We start from the raw sequence: 7,619 nt of genomic DNA on the forward strand, positions 1-7,619 counted from the left end.
GAACACGGTGTTTGTGGCGCTGCTTCCAAAGAAAGAGGGTGCCGCGCGAATAACTGACTTTCGGCCGATCAGTTTGATACATTCTTTTGCCAAGGTGGTGACCAAGGTTTTGTCAATCAGACTGACAAAAGTGATCCACACAATTGTCTCACCAGCGCAATCGGCTTTCATGAAGAAGAGGTGCATCCAGGATAGCTTTCTGTATGTGCAAAATGGAGTACGAGCGTTGCACAGAAGCAGAACATCGTCGTTGCTGTTGAAGCTGGATATATCAAAGGCGTTTGATAGTGTTTCCTGGGATTACCTGCTGGAGCTGCTACAAGAGATGGATTTCAGCGCCCGATGGAGGGATTGGGTTGCATGGTTGCTTTCAACGTCGAGCTCTCAGTTCCTCCTAAACGGAACGGCAGGGAGCAGGATCAGACACCGGAAAGGGCTCCGTCAGGGAGATCCATTGTCACCACTGCTTTTTATTCTTGCAATTGACCCGTTGCAGCGCCTGATCGATGAGGCGGTCATGCAGCAGATGATCAAGCCGTTGCCTAGGAGAGAGCTCAAGCTCAGGGTCAGCCTCTATGCAGATGATGCCGTGATTTTCATGAACACGGACAAGGCCGAGATGGATGCTTTAGTCGATATTATGCACATGTTTGGAGAAGCCACGGGTCTAAAGATAAATCGTCAGAAATCAACTGCAACCCCGATCCGTTGTGAAGAAGTTGACATCCAGCAGGTGCTGCAAAGTTTTGGGGGCACCGTGGCCATGTTCCCAATGAAATGCCTAGGGCTGCCGCTCACCCTCACCAGAACCAGGATCGTGCACCTCCAGTTCGTCCTTGATCGGATTAGGGCAAGGTTGGCCGGGTGGAAAGGAAAGCTCATGTCCATCGCTGGCAGGCGGGTGCTAGTCCGAGCAGTTCTAAGCACAATTCCTACTTTTGCTCTCACTGTGCTTCGCATGCCGAAAAAGTTCTTCAAAGAGATTGACAAGGTGCGGCGGTGTTTCCTCTGGGCACAGGAGGAGGAGCTCTCCGGTGGCAAATGTAAGGTCAACTGGTCCAAGGTATGCTCTCCACTGGACAAGGGCGGGCTGGGGATCCTCGATCTCGAGCGTTTCGGCAGAGCTCTACGGCAAAGGTGGCTCTGGTTAACATGGAAGCACCCAGAAAGGCCGTGGGTGGGCATGGAAGTGCCGTGCTCGGATGCAGACAAGGCTTTCTTCAGCGCGGCTACGCCAGTCACAATTGGAAACGGCCGAACAGCTAGTTTCTGGACCTACTCCTGGCTGCCAATGGGCACGCTCAGGGTGCTGTTTCCCGCTCTATACCAGCACTCGAAGCGGAAGAATAGGAGTGTGGCCGATGCCCTGCATGAGGATCGCTGGATCCAAGACCTGGCGCATGGACAAACCGAGCTGGTGGTGCAAGGCTGCGTGCATTTGGCACGACTGCTGCGAACTGCGCCCATCTCCCTCAACCTGGACTGCGCAGATGAAATCAGATGGAACCTCGAGGCCAGTGTCTGCTACTCGGCATCGTCAGCATATCGAGCGCAATTCCAGACCAACCACGGCTCGGTTTTCCCACAACTCATTTGGAAAACATGGGCGCCTGGGAAGCTGAAGGTGTTATGCTGGCTGATGATGCTGGACAGGTTGTGGTGCAACGACCGATTGCAGCGACGAGGTGGCCAAACTCATATTTTTGCCAATTCTGTGTGCGCAATCTTGAGACTGCTGAGAACGTTTTCTGGACATGCCCGTTCACTGCCTCGCTCTGGAGCAGCTTGTCGACATGGCACGGCTGTGAGGCCCTGAGGACGCAGCCCGAAGACGGCACCACAACGGCAGCTGATCGGGTGTCGTGGTTTGTGGGGCGCACAAGGCCAGAGTTCAGAAAGGGCATCAAATCGCTGGCGATGCTGACGCTCTGGGAGATCTGGTTGCACCGCAACAGTTGCACCTTCAGAGAAAAGGAGCCCTCTGCGACGGCGATCATGCAGGCGATCAGGAGAGGTATTGATCTCTGGCGTCAAGCCGGTGCATCCTGCCTAATGCACCCGTTCTCCATGCCTCCAGAAGGGATAGGCTGATCAAGCGGCCGCTGCTCTCTTTCCTCTAGTGGGCCCGTAGTTTCTTTCCTCCTTTTCTTGTTCTTTCTCTGATCTGCGGATCAGCACCATGTTCCTGTTTTTCCCGCATGCTCCCTGCTATGATCAACATGAAAACACCAGCTCTCCAAGCTAGGTCTTTCAAAAAAAATTCCCTTGGTCTAAGATGTTATACCGATAATGTGCACAAAACTATCAACAGATCAGATGAAAAATAAATAGTAGTTTCTCAAAAGAAAATGTCCATGCGTAATCTGCTGGAGAAGTGCTTTGATAATTAGTCACTACAAACTACGGAAATCAAGTACCTGCTCAAGAATAAAAGTACTGATGATGCATTCAGAATCATGCATTGGACGTGTAAATCGAATATGTGTTTTGTCTATTAAGCGCACAATATGAATTTCAGCACAATCCGACTTTAGCTCAGTTGGTAGAGCGGAGGACTGTAGTTTGTGCAGATTAATCCTTAGGTCGCTGGTTCGAATCCGGCAAGTCGGACTTAAAACAAGTTTTTCTCTCCTCTTCTTTTATATTTTTTCTTGGTATATTTCTATTGCTTATTACTGTAGTTTATGTCCTGTGTGCACGAAACTGCCGACAATTCTGAGCCGTTGGTGCCCCTCCTTTGCTATCATGAAAAATTACAGTTACTACTCACTGCAACATTTTTTATCCTACCTGTTGCACCTTATTAGATTTCGTCTTTGGATACCAGATCACAAGGATGAGATCATATTAGCAGTTTAGAAACAATAAATTGCTAATTCTCAGTTAGATGAGAATTAACTTCTATTGAACTTCTTTGACATTTGACTCTACACGGAGATTCTTGCGATATTTTTTCAGTTTAATGTCTCTAACCATTTATGGGATTATTATTTGTCATTTGACCTTAAAAAGTTTGTCCCTCGTTTTTATCGAACAACTTATGCATGATGTAGATCTAAATGGTGTAGTCTGTTTATGTTAAAGGTAGGTGGGTCTAATGGTCATGGTCTTCTAAAATGAGATGATTCACCACATCGATGACCGGGTATTTTGCCTTTCTATTATAAGAAAAAGTAGCTCATCTCCCTATTTTCCTCTATATCGTAAATTTGATACATAATATATAATAGATAGACGATTGATAAATACGATATGATTCATAAGTTAATAGCCCAATGCAGTATTATGACATTTTCATTATTCTCTGCTCAATATTGACCTTGACAGTTATACAAGGCCACATGGTATGTGAGACCATTATTATTAGTTAAGCAACCTTAGAGGAAAAACTACATCCCTTCTTGCACCCCTATACACACGACACATTTGCATCCCTCAGGAACACACATGTCAGGATTTTTGGGTGAGGGCACTCTAGGTATCTGATTGCAGTAAGCTCTACAATCATCGATTTTACATGGGCCACTTTTGAGGACATGCCTGCACTGGAGGGAGGCTGCCATATCTACAGGTATCAAAAGAGAAAATAGGAAAAGTTAGAGCAGCCCAACATACATATACACAATTCCCAGACATACATGTTAAATATAATAATGTCGACTTCCTAGATACCTGAAGATAGTTTCCTAAAATGGCCGTATGCATCCTTAGTTGGTGCAGAGGCCGGGAAGTAAAAATCTCTCCCATTTTTAAGGTGCGGGAATTTAGCCAACCCGAAATCCCCAACACATGCTCCCATAAAATCGTCCAGAAGGATCTTAGCGATTGGAGATCTTGAAACATCAGGGAGGGCGACAGGGAGGGCGACGCGGGGCGCCGTCCGGCGATCGCTGGGCCTATGCTTTCGGGGGCGGTGGTTCGTCCACGGGTTGGCGGCCGGTTTTGGGCGCTAGCCGGATCCGATGAGGACGAGGCGGACGGAGACGGCGACGATCCGGCGGCTTCTCCGCCAACGCCGACCCCTTCAGATCTTTTTTGTGATTTTTTCAATTCGGGTTATGATGAGGATGAGGTGGCCTCAACGGTGGACAGGATATTGCCGGTGGACGATCCGGCGAGGGTTGGGCTACACGCGGGCGAGAGGAAGGAGATGGTGCGGCGCGTCGTGCACCGGAGAACGGCGGCGACGGCTGTCAGGCCATGGAAGGGACCCCTTCCGAAGGTTAGTCTTCCAAACCTCACCCTTTTCGATTTGATCCGGCCGCATTCGTGGAGTAAAGTTCAGAGGAAGAAGAAGCCGATTCGTTCTGGTGGTGAATCCTGGCGGCCGGCGGCGGTCATGGCGTTGTCGCCGGCGAGGCGCCCGATCGGGATCCCGCAGGTGCGGGAGATGCGTTTGAACGCTCTCCTGGGCCGCGGGCGTGGTGTGCCTGGAGTTGGGCCGGCTCTGAGTGAGCCGGGCCCGGTCCTGTGTGGGCCTGTGTTAACTGGGTATGAGGCCCAGTATGACCAGGTTCGTTCGTCCGGTTTGTTGTCTACACCCCCATGCACGATCCTCCTCTCCGCGGCATAGCTGGTCGTGGTCAGCCCCCTGCCAAGTCAAGCGCCCCGGGCGAAGCGGGACGTGCTGGGCAGCAGCCGCCGGCGGGAGGAGGGTGTGGCGGGGTCGCATTGCCGCAGGGCCCGGGTCGTGGCGGCGCTGGTCTGCCGCTCGGGGCTGGCCTCGGTGGTGCCACCCCGGCCACGAGTGCTGGGTCCGGCCGGGCGGCTCAAGAGGCAGGCGGCACTAGACCGCCGCAGCATGGTGGTTCGCTCGGGTCCGGCGCGGTTGGCCGCGGGTCGCTGCCTGCGGGCACCAGGCCTCCTACGCCGGCTAGGGGAAGGGATGGCCCTCGGCCACCGGTGCCGGCCCCTGTGGCAGTTGCGGGCCGCGGCACCCCAGCTCTTAGGCCGCCCCCTCCGGCCTCTGGTGGCCAGCTCCGACCCGTGGAGTTGCAGACCGGGGTCAGGCCGCCGCTTTTTGTGGCTCGGCAGACGCAGAGTTCGACGGCATCGGTGTTGGAGCAGGCTCAGTTGCAGCAGGTTCCGGCTAGGGGGGAGTTTCTTCGGTGCCTCGTGGTCGGTGGGGTGATGATGGGCTTAACGCCTATGGAGATGGTCAACACCGGGGTTCCTCGTCCACAGGTGGTGGGCGGGGGTATGCCTGGCAGAGTGATGGCTCGACCGAGAGGCCTTTCCTAGGGCCAACGGGCAGCTTCGTCGAAGGGGCGTCTGAACCGGCTAATCGTAACCGCGGTGGTTTCCGTGGTAACCGTGGTGGCCAAGGTGGCCGCTTTCGTCCAAGACAGCATCCTGTTGTCGTTGACCAAACGGCGGCTGGCGAGGCTTCTGAGGAGACTGGGTTGTCTTGCCAGGCTATGGAGGTGGTGACGGCACTGGCAGATGCGGTTGTTCCTGGTAATGGTGAGGTCGAGGTAAGGTCGGTGGAGGGCTCTGACAGGGCTGAGCTGGATAGGGCGGCCAAGTATGCGCACAAGAAGGAAAGAATGTTATGCTACCGATGTGGCAATAAGGGCCACTTCATTGCTGAGTGTGTGGCAGTTTTATGCGATACGTGTGGTAAGCCGGCCCATGAGTCTGGGGAATGTCCGCTTTTGAGAGAGCAGTTACCGAATCTTATGAAGTACGGCGTGTACTGTCCGAAGCTCACGTTTTTTGAGTCTCCGACCGAGAGGGAGGTTCCTGATGAGGTGCACAGTATGACAACTGGGGTTGTTAAAGTGACTAAAGGTGAAGTCTCTGAGACCCAGATTGTGCAGCGGCTCCGGGAGCTTGCCCCAGGAGACTTCCGCTGGGAGCTTGTCAGTCTAGAGCCAAACGTGTTCAGGGTTGAGTTCCCGATGGTGGAGGATTTACAAAGGTTGCTGAGCTTTGGGATGTGTAAGGTTCCAGGTACTGAGGGCATTCTGGAGTTCCATGAGTGGATGCTGATTGAGTCTCAGGGCAAACCTCTTACCCAGGCTTGGTTGCGTTTTTTGGGAGCTCCTTCCAAGCCTTTGCAGGATGCCAGGGTCGTTGCTAGTCTGGGTATCTTGGTGGGTAAGCCCGAGCGAGTGGACATGGTCTTCACTAGAGCTCATGGGGTTGCTCGCTTGCTGGTCAGTATTTTGGACATTGAGTTTGTGCCTGATGTGGTTAAGTGGGCTTATCGAGGCCAGGTTTATAACCTTCAGATAGAGTTTGAGGATGATAGCATGTTTGCTGAGGCACCTGCTGACACGGATGTTGATATGCACGAGGCCGATGATAGCACGGGAGGCAAGGAGACTCCGGCCGCTGATCCTGGACGCGAGATGGCCGAGGGACCAGGGTCAGTTGCTCTGAAGACAGGAGGTGGGACGGCGCCTCCCTCTTCTGTGCCGTCGACCACTCTGAGATCTGGATCCATGGAGCCTGCTACTGCGCCTCCGAGACTATGGAGCGAGCGGGTGGAGTCTCTGGAGGTCTGTGAGCTCTCTTTACCTGCGTTGGCCTTTGAGGGCCCGGGCATGGAGGATTCTGGTGCGGAGGGGGGTTCGGAGATAGTGGTCTCGCCTCCCTCAGATAATGTTTAGACGACTGAGCTGCAGGTGGTGGTTCTGAGCTTGGCTGGGGGTTCGAGGCAGGTGGCCTCGGCGCCCCCTTATCTTCTTGCTCCGATCGGGACTTCCAGGACGGAGGAGGTACCTTCGGGAGGGGGGTCGGGGCAGGTGACCTCGGCGCCCTCCTCACCTACCGCTGGGCAGGTACTGCAGGTGGCAGGTCCTGTCATTGGAGGGGGCTTGGGGTAGGTGGCCTCGAGGCCCTCTTCGCCTTCTGCGCCTAGGGGGATCGCCCCACCCTTGGCGAGGGTGGGCACTCCTGGCCTGCGGTCTGGGGTGGATGGGGAGCGGGGGTAGGCGGCCCTTGGCTCCCCATCATCTGTCTCGGCGCCATCTCCTGGTCATGGAGACCAGCTGGGTGCTCGGAGGGTGATAGGCAGTCACTCCCCAGGCATCTTCACGCCGGAGGAGGTTATTCAGTTCGGCGGGATTCCGGACCAGGCGTCTGAGGGTCGACAGTTGAGCAGTCGGCTTCAGGGCCGTCCGGAGGTGGACGACATGCAGCGGCGCTGCGCCGAGAGGGCGGCCAAGCTTCGTGACGTCCAGGTCACTACTGGTATGTCGGTGAATACTTCAAATTCTATCTTGCATTTTTCGATTGATGAGATTGTTGATAATGCAAACCAATTAGGAATTTCACTAGGTAGTAATGAGGGTGAAGTTTCTAATTCCATCAATGATGTGCTTGATTTGGAAGCCGAGAGGGCTCTAGAATTGATTCGTAACTTAGCCGCCGTAAAACCCATGAATGATTCCGAGATTGATGCTTTGGGAGTCCCGGTGCTTGATGACTTTTGGGCTGATCTCGCGCCTCCCCTTCAGGAGCCAGAGGAGGAGGATGAGAATGTCGAGATGGTTGTAGTTAGCCACCCAAAAACGGGGAGAGAGGACCGGGGGGGCACGAGGACCAGCCCTAAGCGCAAATGGAAGCGCAAGATTTACCCGATGTCCACGGTACGTAGGAGTGCTAGGATCCGC

The 7,619-nt window shown here is 53.9% G+C and overlaps 1 non-coding gene across 1 annotated transcript; it reads left to right on the forward strand.

Moving 5' to 3' along the window:
- The first annotated feature begins 2,524 nt into the window (after positions 1 to 2,524).
- Positions 2,525 to 2,610, forward strand: TRNAY-GUA. The gene is given in 2 exon segments: positions 2,525 to 2,561; positions 2,575 to 2,610. It is a non-coding gene; the product is annotated as a tRNA-Tyr (tRNA).
- The last annotated feature ends 5,009 nt before the right edge of the window (positions 2,611 to 7,619 follow it).

Source organism: Triticum dicoccoides, chromosome 3B (assembly GCF_002162155.2).
Source record: "Triticum dicoccoides isolate Atlit2015 ecotype Zavitan chromosome 3B, WEW_v2.0, whole genome shotgun sequence".
Taxonomy (NCBI): domain Eukaryota; kingdom Viridiplantae; phylum Streptophyta; class Magnoliopsida; order Poales; family Poaceae; genus Triticum; species Triticum dicoccoides.